This window comes from Aquarana catesbeiana, linkage group LG02 (genome assembly GCF_042186555.1).
Source record: "Aquarana catesbeiana isolate 2022-GZ linkage group LG02, ASM4218655v1, whole genome shotgun sequence".
Taxonomy (NCBI): Eukaryota; Metazoa; Chordata; class Amphibia; order Anura; family Ranidae; genus Aquarana; species Aquarana catesbeiana.
This window is the reverse complement of record NC_133325.1, coordinates 784,954,068-784,972,254: the sequence shown is the minus strand read 5'-3', so window position 1 is coordinate 784,972,254 and position 18,187 is coordinate 784,954,068. Positions and strand designations below refer to the sequence as shown.

The 18,187-nt window shown below is 42.7% G+C and overlaps 1 protein-coding gene across 5 annotated transcripts in view; it reads right to left on the bottom strand.

Annotated features, from left to right (window-relative positions):
• Positions 1-18,187, bottom strand: part of ZBTB20 (zinc finger and BTB domain containing 20) — a 1,365,016-nt gene that overhangs the window by 1,187,475 nt on the left and 159,354 nt on the right. For 2 of the 5 annotated variants that reach the window (XM_073617413.1, XM_073617412.1), the window contains exon 1: positions 1-86. This exon is cut by the window's left edge and continues 593 nt beyond it. The exons of the other annotated variants lie outside the window; for them this stretch is intronic. The gene's annotated coding sequence lies outside the window, so the exon portion shown is untranslated. Of the gene's footprint in view, positions 87-18,187 lie in introns of those variants that run through there. 5 annotated transcript variants of the gene reach the window in all.

The window sequence follows — 18,187 nt, the reverse complement described above, 5'->3', positions numbered from 1 at the left end:
GCACAGTCTATTCAGTCACAAAAATATGGAGACATGCATAATTGCTTCCCCCCCCCCACCTAATAATTTTTAAAGCTGCACTGCAATCAGAAAGAAGAACCCCCCACCCATGTCCCCGATCTGCTGGTCATTTTTGGAGAATATACACCTAAAATTACAAAAAAAGAATATTCCTAAAGGCTGATAAAATGCCAAAAGAGGAGTGTCCCCCCCCCCCTTACTAGTGATAGGATAAATGTGCAGTGCTTATGTCTGAACAGGTGCAATGCATATAGTACATAGTGTTACCAGGACAGAAATAAAAATGATACGCAGGAAACCTCTGCCCAATTAAAAGCGGGGCCAAGGTTATTTTAAATGGATAGAAAAAATAAAAATAAAAAAATAAATTCACACCGAGCGAGGAGACGCAAAATAACATCGTTGTTATTAAAGAAAAAAAAAAATCAAGTTATGTCGGCCTTGATCGAGGAGAAAGTTTACGAGAAAAGTTGTTTCAAATTTTCGAAAAAAATATAAAAAGTGCAAATGCTTTGCAGGAAATAATACACAGGTTGCCAGAGAATGGATCTCCAGACCGGGACGTGAGGGGTTAACAATCAACCTCAAGGTAATAAAAAAAACAAAAAAACTGAAGATCAACAATTACTTTTTTTTTTTTAACCACTTGCCTGGTACGTCATTTGAGTTTAAGTGGTTGTACCGGGATGATGACCATTTTTTTCGGTAGGAGTAGCTAACTAGCCGCTCGATTGCTATTACAAGCAGTGGGAGGGGACGCGTGTCACCCGCACCAAACCCCCCCCCCTCCGAAGCTCTCTCGGTCATTTGAGTTTAAGTGGTTGTACCGGGATGACAACTCCAACTGTTTTTTTTTTTTTTAGAGCCGATAGTCGGCAGGCTTGTAATAGCAATTGGAGTAGCTAACTAGCTGCTTAATTGCTATTACAAGAAGCAGCAGGGAACGCGCCCCCCTCTCCCGCCACCTTACGCGGGCTTGCCCGTCCCACTATTGTCATTTGAGTTTAAGTGGTTGTACCGGGATGAAACCTGCAACCGTGTTTTTGAGCCGACGGCAGTCTCGTAATAGCAATCGGATTGGCTAACTAGCCACTCAATTGATATTACAAGCAGAAGGAGAGGATGCCCCACCGCCTTCCGCGGCTCTCTTGGGCTCTCCTTCTCCAACCGGGAGACCCGAGCTACTAGCTGGTACGTCATTTGAGTTTAAGTGGTTGTACCAGGATGATACCTGCAACCATTTTTTAGAGCTGACAGTTGGCTCTTTTGTAATGGCAATCGGAGTAGCTAACTAGCTGCTCGATTGCTATTACAAGCAGTGGGAGGGGACGTGTGTCAACACACACCCCCCCCCCCGCCACCTTCCGCAGCTTTCTCGGGCTCTCCCGTCATTTGAGTTTAAGTGGTTGTGCGGGGGATGATGACTGCAACCATTTTTTGGAGCCGACAGTTGGCTGTCTTGTGACAGCAATCAGAGTGGCTAACTAGCTGCTCGATTGCTTTACAAGCAGTGGGAGGGGATGCCCCCCCCTCCTGCTGCCTTCCGTGGCTCTCTCGTCCCACCTACGTCATTTGATTTTAAGTGGTTGTACCGGGATGATACCAGCAAAACTGTTTTTTTTAGAGCCGATGGTCGGCTCTCTTATAATAGCAATCGGAGTGGCTAACTAACTGCTCGATTGCTATTACAAGCAGCAGGAGGGGATGCCACCTTCCATAGCTCTCTCTGGCTCTCCCGTCCCACCGAGAGACCCGAGCTACTAGCTGGTACATCATTTGCGTTTAAGTGGTTGTACCAGGATGACACCAGCAACCGTTTTTTTTTTTTTTTTTTTTTTTTTAGAGCTGACGGTTGGCTTTCTTGTAATAGCAATCGGAGTGGCTAACTAGCCACCCTCCCTACTGCTCTCTTGCGATCTCCCGTCCCACTGGGAAACCCAAGCTACTAGCCGGCATGTCCACCGGCTAGTTGGAGACCCATACAAAGCAAGAATTGATGTCAACGGCACCATTTTTTAAAACCGAAATAAAAAATCGGTTGTTATTACAAGTAGCGAGAGGGGACATCTGCCCCAGCCCCCCCCCCCCCCCCCCCAGGTCAGGCTCTCCCGTCCCACTGGGAGACCTGAGCTACTAGATGGCATGTCCGCCAGCTAGTTGGAGACCCATACAAAGTCGGGATTGGCCTTGATTGGGTCTCCAGTATAGTAACCCAGAAGCGATGACATGACACCACTTCCGGTTTACCTGGATGTCAATTTGCGCCATTTTTAAAAATCAAAAGCATTCAAAAACACAGATCTTGGTGTTTTGAATGCTTTTAAGTTCAGAGGAGGGATTTGGGGTCTTATTGACCCCAGATCCCTCCATAGAGAGTACCCGTCACATGCCTGTTGCTGTCACAGGGATGTTTACATTAAAAACGTGATAAAAAAAAAATTGAAGCAACAGTGTAAAAAAAATAAATAAATAGATCAAAAAAAAAAAAAAGTAAAGTGCCCCCCACATATTAAGATGCATATAGAATATTATTTGGCACACTGAGCTCAAATAAACAAGACACAAGATTTTTAGGAGAGACCGAAAGATGAAATTGTAAAAAAAAAAAAAATACACAATATTTTTTAAAAACACCAAAAAAGTAAAGATGATGACACAGGCAGTCACATCCATGAACACGGAAATTTTGGTTAAGGACAAGGGAAAAACAAATAAATAAATAAAATAGCAATTTTGGGAAGGCCCATTAAAACATCCTCCGGCAATTTTAAGGGTGGAATGGAAACTGCAACTTGCTCTACTCCTTTAAAAAATCCAAAACACAAAATAGCAAATGGGTAGAAGGAAAAATAACTAGTCATTAAAAAAACAAACAAACAAAAAAATGTAAAGAGCCCCCGTCCCCCGTGCTAACGCGCACAGTCCTGCACGCAAACAGCGGTCGCCTCACACATGTGAGGTATCGCCACGAACATCGGATCATAGCCAGTAATTCTGAAAAATGGACAGGCGGACCTAATCGGTCTGCTGGTGTGAAAGGGGCTTTACAGGAACAAGGACCTTCATAAAGGGATCATCTGGTATCCTTTTAATCAATGCTTCAGACTTTAAAAGATCGAAAATTGCTTTTGAATTGCTTTTGATACGCCTATATAAAAGTCGATGTCATACTTTAAAATATTTAACATACAGTGAGGTGAAATAAGTATTTGATCCCCTGCGGATTTTGACAAAGAAATGACTAATCTATTTTAATGGTCGGTTTATTTTAACAGTGAGAGACAGAATAACAACAAAAATAGCCAGAAAAATGCATTTCAATTTATAAAAGTTATAAATTGATTTGCATTTTAATAAGTGAAATAAGTATTTGAACCCTTCGCAAAACATGACTTAGTACTTGGTGGAGAAACCCTTGTTGGCAATCACAGAGGTCAGACGTTTCTTGTAATTGGCCACCAGGTTTGCACACATCTCAGGAGGGATTTTGTCCCACTCCTCTTTGCAAATCCTCTCCAAGTCATTAAGGTTTCGAGGCTGACGTTTGGTAATTCAACCTTCAGCTCGCTCCACAATTTTTTTATGGGATTAAGGTCTGGAGACTGGTTAGGCCACTCCAGGACCTTAATGTGCTTCTTCTTGTGACACTCCTTTGTTGCCTAGGTTGTGTGTTTGGGCCATTGTCATGCTGGAATGCCCATCCATGACCCATTGTCAATGCCCTGGCTGAGGGAAGGAGGTTCTCTCCCAACATTTGATGGTACATGGCCTCGTCCATCGTCCCTTTGATGCGGTGAAGTTGTCCTGTTCCCTTAGCAGAAACACATTCCCAAAGCATAATGTGTCCACCTCCATGTTAGATGGTGGGGATGGTGATCTTGGTGTCATAGGCAGCATTCCTCCTCCTCCAAACACGGCGAGTTGATGCCAAAGAGCTTGATTTTGGTCTCATCTGACCACAACACTTTCACCCACTTCATTGAATCATTCATATGTCCAGTAGAAAACTTCAGATGGGCCTGTACATGTGCTTTCTTGAGTGGGGGGACCTTGTGGGCGCTGCAGGATTTCAGTCCTTCATGGCGTGGTGTGTTACCAACTGTTTTCTTGGTGACTATGGTCCCAGCTGCCTTGAGATCATTGACAAGATTCTCCCGTGTAGTTCTGGGCTGATTCCTCACCGTTCTCATGATCATTGAAACTCCACCAGGTGAGATCTTGCATGGAGCCCCAGACCGAGGAGAGATTGACATTTTGTGTTTCTTCCATTTGCGAATAATCACACCAACTGTTTTCACCCTCTCACCAAGCTGCTTGAGGATGGTCTTGTAGCCCATTCCAGCCTTGTGTAGGTCTACAATCTTAGCCCTAACATCCTTGGACAGCTCTTTGGCCTTGGCCATGGTGGAGAGATTGGAATCTGATTGATCGATTGCTTCTGTGGACAGGTGTCTTTTATACAGGTAACAAGCTGAGATTAGGAGCACTCCCTTTAAGAGAGCCAGAAATCTTGCTGACTGATAGAGGATCAAATACTTATTTCACTCATTAAAATGCAAATCAATTTATAACTTTTTTGAAATGCATTTTTCTGGATATTTTTTTGTTGGTATTCTGTCTCTCAGTGTTAAAATAAACCGACTATTAAAATTATAGACTGATCGTTTCTTTGTCAGTGTGCAAATGTACAAAGTCAGCGGGGTAATCAAATACTTTTTTTCCCCCTCACTGTAATTTATAACACTTTAAACTAAAATTACTGTAACTGAACCAACAGTGGTCCTTAATGCTTCAAAAAAAAAGGTGTCAATCCGGCAATCCATACCACACAAAAAAAAAAAAAAAAAAAACACAGACCCACAGGCAGTTTGTATTTAAAGAACATTAACAAACAAAAAATAATAATAAAAAAAAAAAAAAACATTCATAGTGTACCAATTGCTTCTATAGACATGAAAGGCTTTTCAATAAACAATGTATATAATTTGGCAGTGACAGAAAAGTAGCCCTACCCTGCTACACTATACCAACGATGACATTGTTCTATTGTTAGAACAGGTGGTAAAGTACAAACGCAAAACTAGGCAAACCCTTTCCCTCGCACAGCTTTGTGCACCACAAAACAAAACAAAAAAAAAACAAAATAAAACCTTCTAGAATTTTGGTGTATAAAATACAATCCGCAGAGGATCGATGGCAATCAGTTATACACAAGAAAACCTGCCAAAGATTTGCTCGTCTGGCGGAGAACACCTTAGACATATTTATTAAAGAAGCAAAGCACTTAATCACAGCGATCAAAATTGAGTTACGTTTAATTACAGCATATGGCTATTTATTTTCATAAATGAATTAGCAGACCTATAGTTTTCTTTACAGAGAGCTAGAAACAGATCTCCAATACGGCAGAGTAGAAGCAGATAACAAATACTTTATCACAGACGACAAACTCAAGAACGTGTTTTGATGTCGGTGCCATGTTCACGTCTATGCTTTTGTCCTTGTGTGCCTCATCTGGGACTGTCTTTGCCGAGCCTACAAAAAAAAGATGTCCTTTATTACTGGTACAACAATCTGCCTTTATTTCCTGTGTCTGGATGGAGCTCTCCCTTAACCCCTTCGCACCGACGCCGCCTCCCGGCCCTTTACGAGTTCCTTAAAGTTGGGAGGCGGAGACGGGCATTCGGGTCATGTGATTGGCTGTCACATGATCGGAAAGCTCCCGATCCCAAATATTCATCGGGAGCTTAATGCCCCCCCGCGCCGGCTAACGTGCGCTATCACCATGGTGGGTTGACTTCACAGGGCGGCATATATATGCGGCCGTTCGACATTAAGGCTCACAGCGTTTCTAAAGGTGCTATTGACATGAAATTTTTACCGCATGTCGGTAACAACCCATACATACAAAGACACCAAAACAAATACCGTATTTATCGGCGTATAACACGCACCCTAATTTTAAGAGTTTCAGGAAAAAAACGTAAGCTTTAAATAAAGAACTTTGAAGTAAAATAAGTGTAGCTCAGAACTTTTTTTATCAATATTTATACCACTTACTGTATAAGGTAAAAAATTGAATATTAACGCATATTAAACAGCCCCCCTGTACATTCCACAGCCCCCCTGCACATTACACAGACCTCCTTTGCATTGCACAGACCCCTTTACATTACACAGACCCCCTGCACATTACACAGACCCCTTTACATTACACAGCCCCCCTGCACATTACACAGACCCCTTTACATAGACACCTTTACATTACACAGACCCTCTGCACATTACACAGACCCCCTGCACATTACACAGACCCCCTGCACATTATGAAGGCCAATTTACATTACGTAGCCCCCCCTTTACATTCCACAGCCCCCCTATACATTGCACAACCCCTTTTGCATTACACTGCCCTCCCCCCTTCACAGTACACAGCCCCTTTTATTATACAACCCCCTTTACATTGCACAGCCCCTTTTGCATTACACTGCCCTCCCCCCTGTACAGTACACAGTTCCTTTCATTATACAGCCCCCCTCCTGCACAGTACATACACAGCCCCTTTCATTATACAGCCCCCTTTACATTGCACAGCCCCCCTGCACTCCCAGGAGACCCCACGTCTCCTGGGACAGCCCTGCCAGTGTACTCTAAAGTAAAAAAAAAAAATCACTGCCAGCCCCTTTTCATAGATCCTTTCTACATTGTATCAGTGTCATTGTAAACTGAAAAAAAACCTTATTAGCTCTGTTCTTTTCTTGCTGGTCACGTGACCTCTCTCCTCTAATGTTTCATGATGGGTCACGTGACCGCTCTCCTCCTCCTCCAATCTAGAGCTACACTAGGAGGAGGAGGAGCGGGCGGAGGAGAGAGGCTGGAATGAACGGAGCTAATAAGGTATTGACAGGCACCATTTTTCAATGACACTGACACAATGTAGGAAGGATCTATAAAAAAGGGCTGGCAGTGATTTTTATTTAAATTTTAGAGTACGCTGGCAGGGCCGTCACAGGGCCAGGAAAGGCGAGGTGGTTGGCCTGACACCCCCCCCCCCACTCCCAATGTGTGGCAATTGGGGGCGGACCACCCAATCCCCGCCCCCCCCGTTGGTATAACACGCACGTATTGTTTGCACTCGTGTTATACGCCGATAAATACGGTAAGTTCAGAAATTAAATTATGTGTAATAAAATGGAACGACACAGGGAAAAATTATTGAACACATGAAGAAAGGGAGGTGCAAAAAAGACATGGAAAGCCAAAACACCAGCTGAAATTTATCCGTAATTAGAATGGTTCAGTCTCAACTGATAGCCTATAAAAAGGTGTCTCACTACCAAGGTGTCACACAACAAACATTTCATGATGACAAAAGCAAAGAGCTTTCTCAAGACGTTCGCAAACTTATTGTTGCAAAACATACTGATGGCATTGGTTACAGAAGGATTTCGAAACTTCTGAATGTTCCAGTGAGCACTGTTGGGGCCATAATCCGAAAGTGGGAATAACATAATTTCACCATAAACTGGCCACGACCAGGTGCACCACGCAAGGTTTCTGACAGAGGAGTGAAAAGAATTATAAGAAGAGATACCCAAGAGCCAAGGACTACTTGTGGTGCACTTCAGAAAGACCTGGAATTAGCAGGTACAATTGTTTCAAAGAAAACAATAATTAATGCACTCACCCACCATGGCCTGTATGCACTCTCACAATGCAAGACTCCATTGCTAAAGAAAAAGCATCTTCAAGTTTGTTTAAAGTTTGCTGCACAACATTTAGACAAGCCTGTGCAATACTGGGAGAATATAGTCTGGTCAGATGAGAACAAAATTGAACTCTTTGGATGCCGTAATACACACCATGTTTGGAGGTCACATGGCACATCACCCCAAAAACAACCCCCCCATACCAACAGTGAGGTTTGGAGGTGGGAACATCATGGTGTGGGGCGGTTTTTCAGCATATGGTACTGGCAAACTTCATATCATTGAAGGAAGGATGAATGGAAAAATGTGCCAAGACAAGACCTGCTGCCATCTACCATGATGATGAAGATGAAATGAGGGTGGGCAATTCAGAAAGACAATGATCCCAACACACAAAGCCAAGGAAACTCTCCATTGGTTTCAAAGAAAGAAAATAAAGCTGCTACAATGGCCCAACCAATCACCTGACTTGAATCCAATAAAAAATCAATGGAAAGAACTAAAAGATCAGAGTTCATAGAAGAAGCCCACAGAGCCTTCAAGATGTGAAGACCGTTTGTGTGGAAGAATGGGCCAAAATCTCACCTGAGCAACGCATGTGACTAGTTTCTCCATACAGGAGGCGTCTCAAAGCTGTCATTACCAACAAAGGATTTTGTACCAAGTATTAAATACATTTCAGTTAGCGTGTTCAATACTTTTTCCCCATGTCATTCCATTTTATTACACAGAACTTCATTTCTGAACTTATTTGGTGTCTTTGTATGTATGGATTGCATGGGTTGTTACCGACATGTGGTGAAAATGTCATGTCAATAGCACTTGCTCTGCTTTCTTCCTGGATGCACAGAGTGCCAAAGGCTCCTGCTGCTGCTGCTGTCAGTCAAAACTTGTGAGGAGGAAGCAGGGGGATGGGGCCAGGCTATGAGTTTCTATGGATGCACACAGCCCGGGTCAGGAAGGAGCCCACACAAGTGCTCCTATAGCCAGTGTTATTTTCATTGCCGAAAATATTTTTTGTCATAATTTTCCAGTATTTTTCCAGTGTTGAAATCTAAACGGAAATTACTCAGAATTATCGTCAATTGAGGAAAACTATGACAAAAATCAATTCCAATTTTCGTAAAAGAACGAAAGCAGAACAAAAATGTGAGGGAGGGACGATTATCTTATAAAGACTTTACAGAATAGCTAAATCTGTGTCTGTGCCAACCGGCCCAAAGTAAAAATACATCATTATTTTGACTAGCTAACTGCCATAATCCTGGTATCATTTTTTATTATGGGCGGTTCAGCGTCGGATAAAAGTGGCCTTGCGGGCGCATTCGGCGGAGAATTACTTTTAGAAGCGGCAAGAGAGGTGCTCCCCAGTTCTTTCCAGGCATTTTCGGACTTACTGGAGCCATAGGTAAAGCCCGGAAGCAATCCAATACGATCATTTGCTGGGCAGGAAGTCAAGTGAGGGCAAGATGGCTCCCACTCGTCCCTATGGCCTTGGAGGACCGGAGCAACCTCTGACCTCACTTCTGGTTCTCGGGCCAAAACAAATAATTTTTTTTTTTTTTTAAACTTAAAATGCAAAAAACTTTTGTTTTTTTAATTTTGTTTTGAAAAGGTAAATGAGAGATTTGGGGTCCTTTAGAGCCAAGATCTCTCAATAAACAGAGGGACCTTGTCATCCTTATTTCTATTACAAGGGATGTTTAAAAATGATCAAAAAAATAAAAATAAAAGGAACAGTGTAAACAAAAAAATAAATACGAAAAAAAAAAAAAATTAAAACGCCACATCCCTCAGTGCTTACGCGCAAAAGCGAACACATACGTAAGTCACTCACACATAAAATTGGGGTAACTATTATGGTTTCGTTTTTTTTTTTTAAATACTGTAAAGCGTATTTCTTGCAAAAAAATTAAAAGACCGCTGCGCAAATACTGTGTAACAAAATATTACAAATATTACAATATTCTCTAGGATCTCTGCTAATATATATTATATATATATACACACACACACACACACACACACACAGACATTATATATATATATATATATATATATAATTTTCTAGCAATAAATACCAATTTAAACTTGTAAACAAAAAGTCCCAGAAAAGGCCTGGTCAGCAAGTGGTTAATACCACAAATAATAACATGTTATTAGATTTTTCCTCCAGAAGTATATAATGAGTTTGGAAACCCTAGAGAAATGCTTAAATAATGAATTACAATTTAACTAAACTCATTCGATTTTAGTTGACTAAAATTATTTTAGTCGACTAAAATGTACTGCAGATTTTAGTTAACTAAAAATACGACTAAAACTAAAACAATTCAGATGACTAAAATACGACCAAAACTAAAATGGCATTTTAGTCAAAAGACTATGACGAAAACTAAATGGAAATTTGATGTCAGAATGAACACTGCACATAGCAAGCAGTTTGCTATTGGGGCACCCAGGGGAAGAGGAGGAGCTGACAGTGCCTGCGGGGGACCCCAGAAGAGGAGGTTCGGGGACGCTCTGTGCAATACCATTACACAGAGAAGGTAAGTATACAGTGTTTATTCTTCTTTTTTTTTTTTTTTTTTTTTTTAAATCTACTCTTTTACTTTACCTGAGTTAAAAATGCATCAGAAAATGGTAGACTATACTGATTACATATATATATATATATATATATATATATATATATATATATATATATATATATATATATATATATATATATATGTGTATGTATATATATATATATATATATATATATATATATATGTGTATGTATATCAAATCTATGCAGTTATCTTAACGTCCAGCGTCCAGTGTATAGGGCAGGGTTTCTCACTACAGGACACAGTAGTGTAATAGTAGCCAGTGGTAGTACCCAAAGCCAGGGGACGTGTTATCCAACACACACCGAAGTGTAGGATAGCAAAGGTGGGCATAGCTCCGCAAAAGACCAAAGGTAAGAGTTTTCATATTAGCGCTACACATTTTTTTGTGTTTTAAGAGTTGCCTCATTTCCTTGCAGGACAGGCAAGTTTTATTAGACAAGAAAATAAAATACAAAAAAGATTCTCAGCACACTTACCAGGTAGCCAGCAAAACAAATCATACTGCCTAATACAAGGGTAGGAAAACAGAGAAGCGGAGATCTACCTGAACAACATGAAACAGATCAAAGATCACTGTTTTTTTAAGAATTTACCTAGTAAGGTCTAACTAAATAGTAGGGGGCATTTAGAAAAATATAATAAAATGTCACGTTAAAAATATAAAGTTAGCTAACGTTAATAGGGCAGTGGACGGTGTCAGTAGAGCAGTGGTCAGTAGGGCAGGTAGATGTCAGTAGGGCAGTGGACAGTGTCAGTAGGGCAGTGGACGGTGTCAGTAGGGCAGAGGTAGGTGTCAGTAAATCAGTGGACGGTGTCAGTAGAGCAGTGCTCAGTAGGGCAGTGGATGGTGTAAGTAGAGCAGTGGACGTGTCAGTAGGGCAGTGCTCAGTAGGGCAATGGGCGGTGTCAGTAGGGCAATGGGCGGTGTTATGAGGGCAGGGGATGGTGTCATGAGGGCAGTGGATCATGTCAGTAGGGCAGTGGATCATGTCAGTAGGGCAGTGCACGGTGTCAGTAGAGCAGTGCACGATGTCAGTAGAGCAGTGCACGATGTCAGTAGAGCAGTGCACGATGTCAGTAGAGCAGTGCACGGTGTCAGTAGAGCAGTGCACGGTGTCAGTAGAGCAGTGTACGGTATCAGTAGGGCAGTGGACGGTGTCAGTAGGGCAGGGGATGGTGTCAGTAGGGCAAAGAATAGTGTCATAGAGCAGGGGATGGTGTCAGTAGGGCAGTGGATGGTGTCAGTAGGGCAGTGGATGGTGTCAGCAGGGCAGTGGATGGTGTCAGCAGGGCAGTGGATGGTGTCAGCAGGGCAGTGGACGGTGTCAGTAGGGCAGTGGATGGTGTCAGTAGGGCAGTGGACGGTGTCAATAGGGCAGTGGACGGTGTCAGTGGTTTTTATTTTTATCATTTTACTTTTTTATCATTTTTTTTTTAATTAAGCTGCCCTGTTGGGGGGGCTTTGATGAAATATCAGGGGTCTAAACAGGCCCCTGATATCTCACTTTTGTGACAGAGAAATGAGATTGAGGACACAGTCCTCAACCTCCATCTCTGCAGCCTCAGCTGCATGGAATGCAAGAATAGGAATAGCTCTATATAGAGCTTCCTGTTCATTAACAAACTGAAGCAAAGTAAACACGATTTACAGGGGGGCTTGGGCAGCAGAAAGAAGGGTAACCAGGACAGGAGGGGTAACGGGAGCGGCCTTTACTGGAACCAATCCCCTTTCCTCCGGCAGCAGCTGAATGAGGAGGGAGAGGAGGAGAAGCTGGCTTTTCAGGAAAGGGAATAGGCTCCAGTAGATGCTGCCACCGCTCCTGTCCAGGTTCCTGAGGTTGGCAAGGAAGGGACGCAATCGACCCATCACCGGATTGCAATTGACGGTTAGATCACAATCGACGACAGGTTGCTGACGTTGTGTTAAAGCAAAGGTTTTAGTTGCACAACATTTGCAAACATGTTGAAGCCGCACTGTCTCTACAAAAGGCCCCTCAGTTTCCTGGGTACCACACACAGCTTTTACTGGTTCCTCCTCTAACCTCATGTCTAAACTTTCTCCAGCCGTGGCGTGTTGAACGAATGGAGGAACCAGTGGTTGCTGCAGGAGACAACAGAAAACAACACGCCTGGATGTGTTGGTTTCTAAGCAGGCTTCAGGGGACTAGTCCTAGTGATCAGAGTGCAATTCAGCAGTGCTGGCACTGGGAAAGTTGAGTATTTACTGACTTCTTTTTACAGCTAAAGAAGAATTAAAAACAAAATTGCAACAGAGACAAATATTCTTGTCAATGTCAAGGCAAGGTCCTTTTTTAGGTTGATTCTCATTACTGCTGACCACTGTATAGCAACTGACTTAGGAGGTGACCAGATGGTTTGCTCGCGATACCTTGTGAGAGTCAGCAAAACAGAAGTACTGACTCATGTGCAAGTCATTGGTAAGCTCTAATGCAGCTCTAGGAAATCTACAATTCTCTTTAGCAAAGACAATATTTTTCTTTATTTTGCTTTTGCGATATATTTACAATCAAATGTTTTTTTTTTTTAATTATAGGAAAAATAATAATATCTCTAGAAAGTATTAATTGAGACATTTACCTACTGTATATATACACAGGTGCATCTAAAAAAAATAGAATATCAAAAAGTTAATTTATTTCAGCAATTTCATTCAAAAAGTGAAACTCATATATTTTATATAGATTCATTACACAGAGTGATATATTTCAAGCATTTCTAGCTTTTAATTTTCATGATTATGGCTTACAGTTAGTGAAAACCCAAAATGTATTATCTCGGAAAATTAGAATATTGTGAAAAAGTTGAATATTGTAGATCTCGTGATGTCACACTCCAATCATCTAATTAACTCAAAACACCTGTAAAGGTTTCCTGAGCCTTTAAATGGTCTCTCAGTCTGGTTCAGTAGGTTACACAATCATAGGGAAGACTGCTGACTTGATAGTTGTCCAGAAGACAGTCATTGACACCCTCCGCAAGGAGGGTAAGTCACAAAAAGTCATTGCTAAAGAAGCTGGCTGTTCACAGAGTGCGGTATCCAAGCATATTAATGGAAAGCTGAGTGGAAAGAAAAAGTGTGCTAGAAAAAGGTGCACAAGCAACAGGAATAACCATAGCCCTAAGAGGATTGTGAAGCAAAGGCCATTCGAGAATTTAGGGGATATTCACAAGGAGTGGACTACGTCTGGTGTCAGGGCCTCAAGAGCCACCACACACAGACGTATCCAGGACATGGGCTACAACTGTCGCATTCCTTGTGTCATACCACTCCTGAACCAGAGACAACGTCAGAAGCGTCTTACCCAGGTTAAGGAGAAAAAGGACTGGATTGTTGCTTGGTGGTCCAAAGTCCTCTTTTTTTGGATGAAAGTAAACTTTGCATTTCATTTGGAAATCCAGGTAACAGAGTCTGGAGGAAGAATGGAGAGGCACAGAATCCAAGTTGCATGAGGTCCAGTGTGAAGTTTCCACGGTCAGTGATGATTTGGGGAGCCATGTCATCTGCTGGTGTTGGTCCACTGTGTTTTATCAAGTCCAAACTCAGTGCAGCCCTCTACCAGAAAATTCTAGAGCACTTCATGCTTCCCTCTGCTGATCAGCTTTATGGTGATGCCAATTTCCTTTTCCAGCAGGACTTGGCACTTGCCCACACTGACAAAACTACCAATACCTGGTTTAATGATCATGGTATCATTGTGCTTGATTGGCCAGCAAACTTGCCTGACCTAAACCCGATAGAGAATCTGTGAGGTGTTGTCAAGAGGAAGATGAGAGACACCAGACCCAACAATGTAGATGAGCTGAAGGCCACTATAAAAGCAACCTGGGATCCCATAACACCTCAGCAATGCCACAGGCTGATTGCCTCCATGCCACGCTGCATTGATTCAGTAATTCATGTAAAAGGAGCCCCGACCAAGTATTGATTGCATACTATACTGTACATGGACATAATATTCAGTAAGCCAACATTTCTGTATTAAAAAATTATTTTCTTTTGATCTTATGTAATATTTACATTTTCTGAGATACTGAATTTTGGGTTGTCACTAGCTGTAAGACATAATCATCAAAATTAAAAGAAAGAAATGCTTTAAAATCTATCACTCTGTGTGTAATGAATCTATATAAAATATATGAGTTTCACTTTTTGAATTGAATTACTGAAATAAATTAACTTTTTGATGGTATTCTAATTTTTTGAGATGCACCTGTAGTTCTCACATTTTTTTTTACTGGTTTGTTTGGCTAAAGTTCCATGATCATATTTAACCGCTTCTTGACTGCCCCACGCATATATGCTGCGGCAGGGCGGCCCTTTACATGCGCGTACGTTGTTTTTTTTCTTTGGGTCGGGGGCGCACATGCGCGCCGCTGGTGACCCGCTCCCGCTGTGATTGGACACAGCGGGAGCCAATCAGCGGGTCTGATGGACCCGATGTGCGCTGGGACCCCCCCGATCGTACCCTAAGCAGACAGAGCGGTGGTCTTCCTATGTAAACAAGGCAGATCGCCATTCTGTAAGAGGGGAAGATGGAGTTCTTGTGATTCTGCTAAGCAGGAAACAAGGATCTTACCCCAGTCAAAGCACCTCCCCCACAGTTAGCACACACACTTAACCCTTTGATCGCCCCTAATATTAACCCCTTCCCTGCCAGCATCATTAGTACAGTGACAGTGTATTTTTTTTTTAGCACCGATCACTGTATTGGTGTCACTGGTCCCCAAAAAGTGTCAGATTTGTCCGCCGCAATGTCGTCGCCTTTGCTAGTAAAAAAAAAACAATTAATTCCATAAATATAATCCATAGTTTGTAGACGGTATAACTTTTGCGCAAAGCAATCAATATGTGTCTATTGGGATTTTTTTACCAAAAAACATGTAGCAGAATACATATTGGCCTAAAGAAATTCACATTTTTACATTTTTTTTATTGAGTATGTTTTATAGCAGAAAGTAAAAAATATATTTTTTTCAAAAAATTCTCTGTCTTTTTTTGTTTATAGAGCAAAAAATAAAAATTGCAGAGGTGATCAAATACCACCAAAAGAAAGCTCTATTTGTGGGGGAAAAAAAGGACATAAATGTAATTTGTGCACAGCGTCGAACAACCGCGCAATTGTCAGTTAAAGTAACGCAGTGCCGTAAAAATGGCCTGGTCATGGAAGGGGGTAAACCTTCCAGGGCTGAAGTGGTTAACGTACAGATTTCAGTTTCTGACATGGATGCTGGCAAGTATCTGTCTATGTTGCTTGGACCATGTTAACCCTCTTCCATATCAGTAGATGGAGCACCAGGGCTTTTTTTTTTCAGTGGGAACTCGGGAGAATCGCAGTTCTGGTACCTCCAGTACTGAATGTGGTGCTGGGGGTGTTGGAGGGTCTACTGTTGCCAACTGCTGGGGAAACTATTATCGCTGGGGGGGGGGGTCATTTGTTCCTGAGGTGGTCTATTTTTGTTGGTGGGGAATCTATTTTTGCTGGGGGGGGGGGATCTTATGTTGTCAGGGGGTCAATTATTGCTGTTGGGGATCTACTTTTTTTGTAAATTACTCTTTATTGAGCTTTATGGCAAATACATACAACATCAAACCACATATTGCGGAAACCAACAACCGGTCACGGTAAAGAAATGTAACCAGTTTACAACAACAAAATACACAAAAAAGAAAAATAAAAGCAAAAACAATACAACACTTGCCCAGACAGATACTATATGTACATCCTTTGAACGTCCTGCCGGAGGTAGGTATAAAGTCAACTAGCTCGATGACACCTTGTTCAATCATACAGGATAATGCCTGCATTTCGGCTCCTCAGCAGCGCCCCCCTTCCCCCATCAGGAGAATTTAAGGACAACAAAAACACTAAATAAATCATTTCTTTAAAGCGGAGTTTCACCCAAAAATGGAACTTCTGCTTTTCGGAATCCTCCCCCCCTCCGGTGTGACATTCGAAACTTTTCAGGAGGGAGCAGATACCTCTCTAATCCAGGTATTTGCTCCTACTTCCAGGCATAGATAGCCGCAGTATCCGCGGATATCTACACCATGTCCGACGCCTCCTCCGTCCCCCCCGCTGTCTTCTGGGAGACACACAGGTCTCAGAAGACAGCAGGGACCAGTGGACTCGCGCATGTGCAGTAGGGAACCAGGCTGTGAAGCCGCAAGGCTTCACTTTCTGATTCCCTTACTGAAGATGGCGGCGCCTCCACCCGAGAGAGGGACAGATCGGCTTCGTGTGCCGACATCGCGGGCGCCCTGGACAGGTAGGTGTCCATATTTTAAAGGTCAGCAGCTGCAGTATCTGTAGCTGGTGACTTTAAAAAAAAAAAAATTTGGCGGAACTCCACTTTAACATGAGTTCAGTCTGTAACCACCCATTACCCCAGAAACATTCTCTCCCTGTCTTTGTATCCCATATCAAGGACCATTAACTACATCTCTTTTTAATTTAATCTGATACCGTGTCTACAGATGCCATCCACCCCCCCCCCCCCCCCCAAACCTTACAGGCAGTTCCTGAGTTACGAACGGTTTAGGGACTGCCTGTTTGTTCTTAAGTCGGATTTGTTCGTAAGTCGGAAGCGCATGCACAGAACAGCAAAGACGTAGTTTTCCGCTGTTTCCCGATGTGCCCGCCCTCAAAATGTGGCCGCGCATGCGCAGAACGCCACGCCGCCTCCCGTTTGTAAGTAGGAGGTTTGTAACTTGGGGACCTCCTGTATTAAATTTGTTCAAAACCCCCCTACTCAGGTAAGCGGCTTTATAAAAAGGTACCGCCTTGCTGACCAGAGATTTCCAGGATGCCAAAAGCTGGGGTACAAGAACTCCTCCATGACAGAATAATATGTTTTTTAGCATAAAACAGCAGGAGGGTGAGACCAGTTCGTATAGCCTTAGTAGTGGCCAGAGGTTCAACCAGGTGCAACAAGCATACTTCAATTAACAGGGGAATCGAGATAAAGGTGACCAACCTGATACACTGCGCTATGTCTTGCCATTAAGGCTTAATATGGGGACAATCCCGAAATATGTGCATGAAGTTTGCAAGGGGTGCTGAGCATCTCCAGCATAGAGAGCGTTGGTTCCCAAACATTCTGTCAGGGCTGGGCTCAGCCGCTCAGCTGTCGGCTAATTGCCATCTCCCATCTCTCCACAGTTACTCAGCTGTTGATGATATCCTGCTCGTCAGTCCTGCCTACTTAAGCCGTCCAGTCCAGAGGAGCTCAGCCTTCGCCTTGGTCAACATCACAGAAACTATCTCCTGCGATCCTGTTCAAGACTTGCTTTGCTGACATCCCTTCTGGCTCCAGATCCAGCTTGCTATTCCACTACATTGATCCCTGACTTCTGGCTTGGCTGACTATCCATTCCGGTTACTGAACTTTGGCTATGTTTTGACTACGTTTGTTCTTTTTACTTTTATTATTAAACAAGTGTTATTTAACTGTACTTCTGTCTCGGCCTAATTTCATGGTTTCTGACACATTCTAGCTAATCTGGCTGGGGTAAGATATATTCTATGTAAAGTGTATACTGGATCAGATGATCTCTAGTAGAGGCTGAGGGAGGGGCCTATTGTTGCTGGCTGTCAGGAGATCTACTGTATTGTTACTGGTGGGGGATCTATTGTTGTTAGGGAGAGCTATTGTTGCTGGTGGGGGATCCTATTGTTGCTGGTGGGTGATCCTATTGTTGCTGGTAGGGGATCCTATGTTGCTAGGGGGTCAATTGTTGCTGGGAGGGATTTAATGTTGAGGGAAGGGTCTGTTGATGCTGGCTGCTGGGAGATCTACTCTATTGTTATATCGGGGGTGTAT